Raw genomic sequence first — 12926 nt, forward strand, 5'->3', positions numbered from 1 at the left:
GTAGGAACATCCTAAGGGCGCTCTGGGCATCCATCAGATGAGCGAGGAAAGATAAAAGATGGCATGTTACATTATCCACTTAAGTGCCACGACTCCATCTGTAAACTAATGAGAATTCATTACAAAGATACTGGAGAAAAGCAGATTATCTCGGATTTGTGGCAAGGTAAAGCTGGTTTTGTTTATTTGTCTGTTTGTTTATATTCAAAGTCCTTACAAATGAGCATCCATTATCTTCTTTGTTCAGCTTTTATAGTTCTCTCCTTGCTGTGAAGTTAAAAATGGAAGATACATATTGGAAAGTTGACGCAGATCTGGTCCAGTCTATCATTCTGATTTGCAGCAGGGGACACATAGAACTGGGACAATCCAGAGCAATGGAGAGGAAATGTGTGTAGAAGATAGGGAAGTGGTGCGAGCAGAGAGGAATTGGCGTCCAGTGTAAGGTGGTATATAGTCCCAGCACTTCTCAGAGCATCCAACCCATGCACCAGCATTTCTCTGACAAGGTTAAATAACAAGTAAATGATTTCACAGAGAGAATCCTAACTTTTCATTTGATTGGATTTTGATAAGGTACATATAAATATACCATATAAGTGTACAGGAGGAAGTGTAGGGATCAAAGGAGTTGTAAGAAAAGATATTCCTGTCCTCTTTTTGCTCCATCAGAGTTCACATCTTTACCCTATTCATTACCATGAAGTATAAATTTCTTATGGAGACGCTAAAGTTTTTGTGGATTGTTCTGGTGGCTCAGGACACGAAGGTCCTTAGGAGGAGGACATTATGAAGGACATTAGGAGGTATTCTCAGAAAGTGTGGTCAGGCACTGGAATGGACTGCCCAAGGAGGTGGTGGAGTCATCGACCCTGGGGGTGTTCAAGGAAAGACTGAATGTTGTGTTGAGAGACATGGTTTAATAGGAGCTATTAGTGATACGTGAATGGTTGGACTGGGTGATCTTTATGTCTTTTCCAACCTTGGTGATTATATGATTCTATGAAGAGAATTGTGCTATCCTCTGAAGCAGGTAGCTGAATGTGTTCCTATAGGAGATTGAGAACTTACAGACTCTTGAAGCCGGAAGACTTGACACCAACCTCTGTTCTGGTCAGACGTTTATAGGTCATATATTCATATGAGAGCTTCTTCTTGGACAAGAGCTCCTTACTCTTGTTAGCATTCTACCACCTTGATGATATAAGGTGCACATCAAAGTCTGTCAGATCAAACCTCATTTCAGTAATCCCTGCTGATGCGAGGTTAAGAACTTTAAACCAATGCTGCAAATTGCTGCAGTTTCACAAATGCTGTAAAGTGTATCTTATTTGGGCTGGATCAATAGGATTCAAAGTCTCCTTATGTTTAGCTCTTTCTTTCACCAAGAATTATGTTTGTTATTATTCTTCTGTCTTAAACAAAGATATAATGGTGCAGAGAAATAGGGCATCATTATTCTTCCCACGTAAAGCACGGAAACCTTTACCCATAGCACATTTATGCAGTAACATCCAAGTCTATATCTGTTGCTTGCTTAGCTGTTGCTTGCATGACTGCATGTCTGTCCCCTCATCTCCACCTCATACAGGATTGTCACGTTAAGGAGAACAGCTCATGAGTTTAAGTCCTTATGGCACATAGAAACATTGGTGTTCCCTGTTAGAGTATGTTGCATGTGAGAAGTAATTTATCTTGCCTATAATATTCTGGCAATGAGTATTTTTTGGAGATTGATTACATGTTTCAGCTTTGCTCAGTCTATTAATCTCAGCAGCCATTTATTGCTCTGTATACTACAGTGCTTTTGGGATTATCCCTTAAGCACCATGCGTAGAAAGCATGTAACAGCAAGATACAAATCATGCATCTTGGAAATGCTTCTCTGAAAATGAAGAAAGGATCTGTCAGCAAAAGGCACAATGGTTAATATTTGTACTGGAAGCCTCAATACTTTGTCGTCACTATCATGAGCCTCCATTTCCCACTGGAAATGAATGATACTAACTATGGAGAACCTAGTGTGCCACTGATGCACAGACATTGCATGTCTGTTAATTGCTGGTTATAGCTGGGTCAGGGCAAAGTGGACTTAAAACACTACAAACTTCATAGAGCAGTGTGAGCAATTGCTCTTGTGTGTTGGCTGAAGCATTCAGCCTCTTAATCCAGTGAACTGTTGCTACTGACTACAAATGCTGCAGGTATTGTCATTCTGCATATTAAGCATATATTTCAAGGTAATATGTGCATCCTAGTGGATGAGGCAGTCTTCCAACATGCACCAATTGTGTTAGCATAGAGGCTACCAACTTCTTTGATTTCAAAGAAACCAAGCCCTAGGAAGTCTTTTATTGAATCATGACTTACTTTTTTCTTTCATCTAAACTGATGCTTAATGAAACAACGTGAGCTTCAGTGGAAATATGCCAGTCTGCAGCAGCAGCAGCAGCAGCAAGAGAGGCTCTTTGCTGCTCAGCCACATTGTGCAGTCATACCAGTGTCCTAGTATGAACTTCAGTAGTTCTATGAGCTAGACAAGAGCATCCATGCTAAGGAGCCCCAAAGAGGACCTGGAAAAAGACATATCTTTGAGATTTCCCAAGGTTTCAAGCAGCAGTGTAAGTCACTGAAAACAACAGGATGAAAACAAAAACAAAAGCCAGGAAATGGTGACGGCCTCTGAAGTTTTTCAAACACAGCACCTGTAATGTCTTTCAGAGGCATCGGTTTAACCATCATCCAGGTTTAGGTGAACTGAAAAGTAAAATAATAATAAATAAAAAAGGAAAAGAAAGAAAGGCACAAAGCTCAGGGGTCTCATAGGGGTCTCCAGCTTTCTGACGCACTGAGTGTTTTTCAGACAGGAGAAAGTGAAGGACAAGTGGAAGTAAATGGGTAAGAGCAAAGAAAGGCTTTATAGAAGTACCAGAGGTAGAAAATAGTTTCAGATTGAGCTAGTGGCTGCCAGAAAGCAGGCTCGAGATAACAAAGCACAGTCTGGCTGTAACAGAGAGGGCAACTGATAGGGATATGGAAACAATGCAGCAGCTCAGGGGCATTCAGAATAGGTCATTATTAGTATTGTAAAGAACCATCTGCCAAGGCTGCCAGGCCTTTGTCTCCCCCTACTTTTGGCATCTCCAGTGTCACACAGCTCTGCCAGCCCTGACTACACCAGTCCCTAACACCTGTCCTACCAGGAAAAAGCATTCAGCAGTTGGCTCCCCAACCACAGCACAGCTTGGTCTGGCACAGAACGGGGACACTATGAGTCTGATAAAGACCCTTAATATATGGGGGATCCCCAAATAGAAAGACTGTTCTCCAGGACTATAAGTCTTCCCACAAAAAGCTCTAATATTATGTTTAACTCACCCTTAATTACAAAAATATATTCCTACCTCTCTCTTTTCCTCTTCATCTCCCTCTCTGCCTTGTTCAAAATGGTCTCTAAATTAATTGTGCATGCACCTCTGGTGATATTTGTTTTCATGCACATTAAGGACAACAGAGACTTATCTTATTTACTTAGTAAAGCCGCATCTTGTTTACTGATTAAGCATCATCTTTTTTTTTCTTTTTTTCTCATCAGCTGATTTTAAAATTCATGATAAATCCATATAATGAAGCTGCTGATTCTGAAAGCTGAAGCATTCACACTAAGAACCCACTTGGAAATACAAGAGTAACGTTGTACTGAGGGAAAAGAATCCAGGCACTGCACAGAAAACCTTTCTGGAGCTACAGGTGAAGGCTTTCACCTAGATTAGCCTTTCTGTGCTACAGGCAAACAAGGATCAGCATCCATGGAAGCACAGACAGGCTGCAAAACAGTCCTGATGCACCACGCTGAGCCCTCCCACACATTAGGACTGACATGTACTACTCCATTTCAGAAAAAAATACAAAATCATTAAAAAAAAAAAAAAAAAAGTGGTGTTTGAAAAACAGTATTTTCACTCCTCGGAGCCTGTGCTCTGGGCATCTCAGATTATGTACTGCTGGCAGCTCGTGCTTGGGAGGACATCCCCTGGGCTATTTGACTCAAAATCCATGAACCTCTGTCCAGGGACCCCGAGCTCTAACCTTTAATCTCAGCCTTATGCAGGGCACAGTGCTCTATTATAATTCAAAGCATATAGTGCTTGGATAGCTCAGGCTCTCTGCCTACTATTCTACCTCCTATAGAGAAAACCTACTGTCACACTGCAAATGCTTAAATAATGATGAAATAGGGGTGATTTTTCTTCCGCCCAGTGAAAAGCTTCCTTAACCATGACTGTAGGAGGATAGAAGAGAAATGCTAATAGCATTTATGTTCATACTACGAACCACACTGGAAAACTACTTCATTTTTTTTCCAGTTTTCACTAGGGAAAATGGATAACAGTTTATGAATATTCACTCACAGTCTTTCCCAAGCAGACTCACGTTATTATTAATCAACATAGCAGGCCATAAGATTCAGCAGAGAAATAGAAAAGCCTTTCTTTTCTAAACTCACTGGGTTGGTATGGAGACAAACAGTGCGTGCTGGAAGCAGGGAACACCACTTTTGTAGTTGTTTCCAGCCTTCTGTGGCTGGCAACCATTATGGTTGGTAGAGAAGATATTTCTACATAGCAGCATGCTACACAGCCATAGTAGTTAATTCAGGGTCCATCTCCTGATAATTAATAAAAAATGAGGAGACTGGTCACTTATGAGTTTCCCATGCTTGAGTTTCTATGCTTGTTTCCAGGACTATATCCTCTGACAACCTCAAGTTACTCAGCCATCACTGGTCATTCCAATTCTGCTGCAAAATCCACTCCAACCAATCTCCACATCTGTTCGTATAAAGAAAACCAGTTGAAACAAAGATATTGAGTATAGTTAAGGGACAGAATTATGCACCGGGAAAAGGCTGAGGTGATTCTTGTAAAGTGAACTTATGAGATACCGATTTATTAGGGTTCTTTCTAAAAGTCAATGAGCATGTGAGCAAAGGTGATTTATTTGATATAGTATACTTCAACTGCCAAAGTTTCAATGAGATTCTTAAAGGCTCTTGAGAAGAGAGAAGGTGTCCTAATAAAATGACCCTCAGTTAAAAGGTAGGAAAGAAAAGAGAGGAATAAATGGCAACATTTCTTAGCAGAGGCTGGTTCCCACATATTACCACAGAGATAAACAGCAGGCTTGTACTCTAACAGATATTTGAAAGCTGTGTATCAAAGGATAGAAAGTGAGGTTGCAAAGTTTACAGATGACACGGCTGCTCAGAGGGTAAAGCTGGCTATGAAGGATTTTTGTTGTCTTTTATTAATTGGTGACAAAACAGCAGAGGAAATTCAGTGCCAATCCATAAAATATAACATGCATGGGGAAAATAATATGAAGCATATGTGCAGAGTAGACAACAGCATTTGCCCTGTGCTGTCACTCCATTGTATGAGCTCTCTAGATTGGCCAGGCATGATCTGCCCTTAGTGAAGCCATGCTGGCTGTCTCAGATCACCTGCCCATTCCTCATGACCCGTAACATCTCTTCCAGGAGGACCTGTTCCATGATCTTCCCAGGCACAGAGATGAGGCTGACAGGTCAGTAGTTCCCCAGGTAAAGGGTACTGTGAAAGTCAGAAGAAAAGTAAATTTTATAGAGGGATTAAGTTAATACCTTCTGACTGCTGAGGAACAAGGTGCCTAGCAGGAATACATCCTGTTTCTATCCAGATGTGTCACTAATTCATCCTGAGCCACAAATTTAAAGTCAGATGGCAATGAACTCTTGAGGCAGAAGACAAATGATGGCATTTTTACTCTTATGTGATAGGATACAGAAAATGCAGATTTACAGTGGCTATCAAAAATATATGCTTCCAGTTCCAATGGAACAATCCCAAAATGCACTAGGCCCCACATTACTCCCAAGCAGCATGAAATTTTAGTTTGCAGCACTGAGGGAATACTCTGAAAGAAATCACCACCATGATGAAATAATGACTTATAGTGAGATAAAAGTCAATTGCTTCGTTATCTCTACCTATCCCGGAGCAGATAACATGAAGCCAGCAAATAGAAAACTATCATTTCTGTGGATGTTCTCTGATGCAGAGAAGTTCTGAGTGTGAAATTAAGCATCTGTGTTTTTCAAAAAATTCTATTGACATATAGTTGCCCATGAAGCTTAAAGCTACCTAATTGCTTTCATTATCATTCTACAGTTAATATAATACTTAGTAATAGTATATAATAATAGTAAGTTGCTACCAGAGATCCCCCTGGAAATGATATCCCCCCAAAAAGCTTCCAGAACTACATGAAGATGAGGTCTATTCCTGTACTAAACCTGCGTGTTGGGAAGACACAACGCAGAGATTTTTACCCAGGATGGCAAATCTTCAAAGACAGAGATAGCACAATGTGAAAAAGAAAGGGACAGGTTCCTAAACAGACATCAAAGTACTTCAAGGGAGTTTCCAAATACTTTTCTGTGAAGGTAAAGTGATTAATGGTCTTGTTGTTTCTCTTTGTATCTCAGTAGGACTCACGGTTGGTAATGCCATTTTGTTCTTGATTAAAATGGCACATCTTTGCTAAAATCTTTGCTGGGATAGGCAACATGTAGTGGGATTAGCCACTCTGGGGTATTCAAAAGCATCTACCCAAGAGACTGTTTTGGGATGTGAAAACAGGACATGGGGGGGAAGGGGATGGTTAGAATCTGTGTGTAAGCAGTAATCTGTATCTCTGCTGACACAATTTGAACTATATTATAAGCCCAAGTATTTGGCTAAAGTTATTTACCTACCTAGTATTGTGTTCATGTCCTCAGGTTACACAGACATATGTATTCATGCCAATAATGTTGACTCAGTAAACCAGCAGCTATCGCTGCCTGAACTGAAAGCACTAAAACCCTGAGTTTAACCATAGACTTGATTTTGCTGCCTTGGATCCAAAGAGCAGTATAAACGTTGCTGCTTTACTGCACGTGAAAAAGTCTTAAAGTGTTCAATCAATCATGGGACTGTGGTACAAACACAAACAACTACTGCCAGTTGTTCGCTGTGCTTTTAAAGCTGTAGGTGAGGGGAAGACTGAGAGAGCTGAAGAATCAGAACACAAGAGTAATTTAAGAGTGTATCTTCGCAGAGCAGACATGGCATCAGCACCTGTAGACTGAGAGCACCAAGAGCCGCACTCATCTAGCCCCATCTTTGCTAGTTGTGCATACAACCATCCCCTGGCACCAGGCAGTGCTGAAGGCAGGAGCACTTCTCCATGTTCTTTGATGAAAAATCCCCATTGTTAGCATAGCTGAGTGCCAAGTGTGTCACAGGCAGGTGCCTTTGCACTGGTGGGTCTAGGGAGCCCCTATGCAGCGTTGCTGCCAGGTGGAAGCCACCAGCACAGCAGTGCTATGTTGGTGGGGAGTCATTTGCAAATAATGTGGCCCAGCCCTGCCTGCAGACTGCGTGGCCTCTGACAGCAGTAGGGCACTGCCTTCATTTCAATGCAAAGGTATTTAGGAACAAGAAAATACGACCAAAATGGCACTAATGCATGAACTGAACAAATCTCTGGAAAACTGTGTGTGCGAGAAGATTCTCCCAGCTTTCTGTGAGGTCTGCCTTTCCTGCCAAGTTAGTTGCTCTTGGTTATTTATGATTTATGTATTTATTCAATTAAAGAAGTGCTGGAGGGGGTGAGGAGGGATATGCTTTGTATGCATGCTAAATGAAATATGCCTGTACTCAAGAGTCAATGTTCATTTCAATCAGGTCAGTCTTTATATCAGTTTGTTATTCTATTTGAGTTCCAACACTTTGAAAAGTACCCAATTCCAGTTGGTTTGCTGAAGGTTCCAATAGTTACGTTTATTATAGAGAGATCACAGGCCAACATGTCTTAATGTTCTGAAGTCTATGTTCCCACATAGCTCAATGTACTCAAACAAGCAGCACTAAGGTTTTGTCTTTGTGTTAATATGATTCTAATGAGAAGCGGACTAATACTAGTTTAGCCTAATGTTACTAAAGCCTGTTATTTCTTTACTTTTCCCATTACCCAATTTGTAAGTCACACTGGGTAGTCACCAAAATGCCTGCCGGGTGGCTTTTTAAGTAGGTTTTCTTTGCAGCCCATTTGCTTCCATACAATTGATCGAGGTGGGGCTGAATCTGTCAGTCAATTTTAAAAGGCTTTTTGTAAGAAAGTTATGAGCCACCACCACCTCATGTTTACAGCTATGGTTTCTTTTGAAAAAGACCGTCTTTTCAGAAGAGATTGCTCATTGTTAAAGGTTTGAGAGGTTTATTTGTTTTCTTGAAATACAATTATCCCTGGGGTTCTAGAAGTGGTAACTGAGAAAAGGTTAAACTAAGCCGAAATCATTTGTATCAATTGTGTTAACTGATAAACTGACACAAACAGTTGCAGCCTTATTTTACCACATCAGAGTATCAATACTGCTGTGCCCACGTTCTGTTGCGATTTCTGGTGGGTTGTTATATGTTCATTTGTTACACTTACTCAATCTGTTTGCTGTCTTTGGGGCTCTGGCTCCATGTTATTAATATTGGACTTCTACACCACTTGGGAAAAGAAAACTGATCAGGATCAGGGAGGAAATTACATTTCTGTCCAGTTAGCTGCAACATCCAGAACATGATTCACATTGACGGTGCTTTATGCAGCCTCTCTAAGTTATTTCTCATCCAATACCAGTACTACAAGGACAGTAAATACCTGATCTGGCATGTAGTCTGCACAATGTTAACCCTTCAGTATGTCTAGAACAAATCTGAAGCAGTTGGGTGAGATGTCCCTGCCATTCACAAGCTGCATTTTAATTCCCCATTGCTAGCCTCACATGATATCTCTTGAAACCACAGCTTAAGACTATTTTGTTCCCAGTTCTCCAAACCCATCTGCTTTATTGTTAAACTGATAAACTGCAAAATCTTGTCCTGTTGCATGCACTGTCTCCCCTTTAGAGCAGTTCAGCTGACTCTTGAGAGGCTGCCCAATGTCAGCGCTGCCCTCACTTCTGCTGTGAAACACAAGGTGTGTGCACACCCTGACTGCCACCGAACCCACCATGGGTGCGTGAACAACACAGGAGTGCACAGATAAGCTAGGTGGCACATGACATTGTTGAGTGTGATAATGCTCTCTTAGTAGAATCAAAACTGAATGCCAGGCTCTCAAGCCTCTGTGAGATCCTGGGGCCAAAGAGTGACTCCGTATGAGAATGCCAGGGGTTGCTTTATAGGATTAGCAACCAGTTTTAAACATTACCTAGAAAACCAGGTCCTGCTTTCATATCATCACTGATGCTGGCATCAAAAAGTATCTCTTCAGTAACATTGTTTTCTACCTGACACACCAAATATCTTGACAATGGTAAAGACCTCATCATCAGTCTTGTTGCAATAAATGGCAAGTGAATGGAAGTGAATCTGTCTCAAAGTTGGGAACATATAATTATTACAGTGTTCAAAGATTCAACTCACAGTGTTGTGTCCACAGTGACTTTTCCACTCAGGAAGCAGCATTCCCTGTAGATCACAGCTACACCTATTTTATCCAAACTCTGTCCCAGAACTCTTCAGGAAAATGAATCTTGATCCAGCTGAAAGGCTGCCAACACAGTTTGCTCTTAACTATTAGCTTCCTTACCCCTAAATGATGTTCTCTTTTCACTTGTCTCCACCGTAAGCAACACACAGAATAATTATGGTTCTAATTTAATATTCCGTGAGCACCTGAGGGCTGAAATTAAATGTATTTTTTAATCATCTCAGAAATATGAATAGACTAGTGGAAAATTTTTCATGTCTATATGCTTTACTCCCTACTACTGCTACTTCCTAATGGTTTTCTCTTGGCATTATTTGCTGATTGCACTTTAGGATCTGCCACGAAAAAAAAACAAAAACAGATAGGTTTAGGATAAGAACAGAGAGAAAGAGCAGAACCACAGCCCCAAATGGTTTGGGTCTTCAGCAGCAGGCTGGGAACTGCTTATCCCCTTGTTCCTATTCTAGGTTGAATTTTCATCCTTCCCTTCTTTAAGATGCAGTTGATAAGACGGGGTGAAATAGGCAAATGGCCATTTGCTTCTTTTAGCATCAGACTTCATTGTTTCTCTTTGCACGCTTCACTCATAACCTGGAGCCTTTCAATTGTCTCTTACTGTTTCCACAACTGTCTTTGTAAATCCATCTTTTGGAAAGACTATCCAGAAAAATATGGCTAAAACGTGGTTTGAAACTGCCTCTCCTTTTGTCCTCAGCCTTCAGCCTAACCCTACGGACCACTGAATATTCACAAATTGGGCTCTTTCACTTATTTATTTATTATATATATATATATAATATGCCTAAACCTCACCTAACATTATTTGCTATAGTACTAGTAATCAAATCAGGTTAAAATAAGCTATCAACCATTAGCACTTACTTCATCCTCAATCTATCCATTCCTTGACATCCACCATATGCTTTTCCATGTTCCATTTCCCTAACCCTACTCCTTATCTAACATCCCGCATAACCAACTGGAAATCTCAGATCTGTACATATCTAATCTCCTGGTACAATCTCCAAAAACAAACAGCTGGGACAGGATTAAAACAAGAAAACAACCAGTGAACGAATAGAGCATTTTGCTGCATGTTGATCTTCCAGCAGTTCTACTCTAAAACCAAGGATCCTGGGAATGAGGAAAAATGCTCATACAAGGTGTAAATGGCAAAAATGAGTTGTGTACCTTCATGCTGCTATTATCAGAGCTGCAGAGTATTGCTCTAGATATACCACAGGGCAGATCCTCACTGCTACAAGCTGCCGGCAACCCACAGCCAGCAGTAATACAGAGGCAGGGGCTATAGCTACATGCCTGGACAGCCAGGCCCACCTGTGGTCTGCATGGTGTTGATCTGCACAAGGACTAAAGTAAGTGCTCAATGTACTCCTCTTTGCACATGTAATTGGATTGAGAATGGGTTTTAGATGGGCTCATCCCACAAATACCACTGGAACAAGCCAATGAAATATACTACCAAATTGATACTTCTGCACTCTGCACACTAGTAGTATGTAAACAAACCCAGTCCTTCAGCATTATATAGATCTGAGTCTCTGTTTACTCCTGAGCAAAGGCAACATAATTTTACAAAGACATTTGTGAGGTTATTTAGGACAGGACTCCGGGAGAAGAAATTGTACCACAGTAAAATATTATGACACATTAGCTTTTCAGCTCTGTACACCACTATCTTATCAGAGCTCTGAATTAATTGGCTAATATTGACTACACACTTTAACACTGACTTGCAGAATTGGATTGGTAAGAATTATGTTATCCCCTGTGATTTAAGCTGTTAGACAAAATCACAGACACATAAGGTTAGAGAAAACATATGGCTCAGATCTTCAAGAAAGAATCAAATCTGTCCAGCATATTCCTGAAGGAAGTTTGTCTGTCCTGTTCCAAAACTTTGATGATGTCAGAGATGGTTTTTCCGCTAAAGTATTGTCAAGAAGAAACATCTTTAAGAAACCTCTTCAAATGCTGAGAAATGGTTTGTCTAACACATATCTCTTGCTGCAAGTCACTTCTCATCTAATTTGCCGTCAGCATGGAGAAGACTTGATTTTCTTTGCAAGTCTTTTACACTGGTCATCATTCAATTTCCTTTTGTCTAAATGAAATAAACTCTCCCACCCCAAGATTTATTAAATCTTGTCACACCTACCACTATTATCCTGTTTTCTTGCTTTTTCTTTTTCTCATAGCGTTCCATTCTGGACATACAATCCTAGTTATTAGTGCTGAGTAGACCAGAACAATCACATTAATAGTCAACAGAATTACATTTGCTTGGTTCGTGGGGCAGTAAAGTCATTGTGGAGGAATGTTTTTTCAGCATCATCATATTGTTGACTCACAGTCATCACTGACTGTAAGATCCAAAGCCTTGCCTGCAGGACTGCTGTCTCACCAACTATTCTCCACTTCTCATTTGAATTCTCCCCCCCCCAAGAAGAGTCCTTTGCATTCTTTATTGAACTTGATCTTATTGATTTCTGGGCATTTCACCAGCGTAGCAAGATTATTTAAAATTCTAATCTCATTCACCAAAGTGCTCACAAACCCTTCTGCCTTGATGTCAGCCACAAATTTTACTCTTTATTCAAACCGTTACGCTCATCCAAGTCATTATTGAAAGCACTGAGTAACGCTGACCCCAGACAGACCCTGGTGGGACCTCACAGCGTTCTCCTGGTCTGACAGTGAATCATTGGTAATTACTCTGGACAAGTGGTATTTCAACCACTTGTGCACCTGCCTGACTGCAGTGATTTTATCTTTTTTTTCCCCAACTCAGCTCAGAACATAAGAACATTACATGGGACCACATCAAAAGGTTTTAAAAGCTCTCGCTTACAATTCACGCTTACCACATCCCAGATAGTTGAGGGTTGTCCAGCGTACACATCTCATGGACTACATCCTCCATGTTAGCTCATGTAGCTTGTAGCCAACAGCCAGGCATCTGCTGTACCTATGCATACAGCAAGTGATGTTCATCTCAAGTCTCAGCCATATGCACTGTGTAGTGCTTGCCCTGCAAATCCAGCAGCAACGGGAAGAAACGAGTTTTGCAGGCAGTAAGTGTTTTCTGGGTGCCATGTTTCCATAACACATGGGGAAAGCAAGGGAACTCCTGTCTTCTTCACAAGGAGGTCACAGCACCAGCAGCAATAGGTGCCAGGAAGTTTGTCCTAAAGAGATGGTTAAATCGGTTCTTCAAAAGTCTTTTACCTGACTCTATTTTGTGTGTTTGGGGACAAACTGTATTTGTTTGTCTTAAAAAGTTTTCAGCAACACTCACAGCTTGACTCCTCCAGAAGTCACAGAATTACACGGTG

The sequence above is a fragment of the Coturnix japonica genome, chromosome 2, assembly GCF_001577835.2.
Source record: "Coturnix japonica isolate 7356 chromosome 2, Coturnix japonica 2.1, whole genome shotgun sequence".
Classification (NCBI taxonomy): domain Eukaryota; kingdom Metazoa; phylum Chordata; class Aves; order Galliformes; family Phasianidae; genus Coturnix; species Coturnix japonica.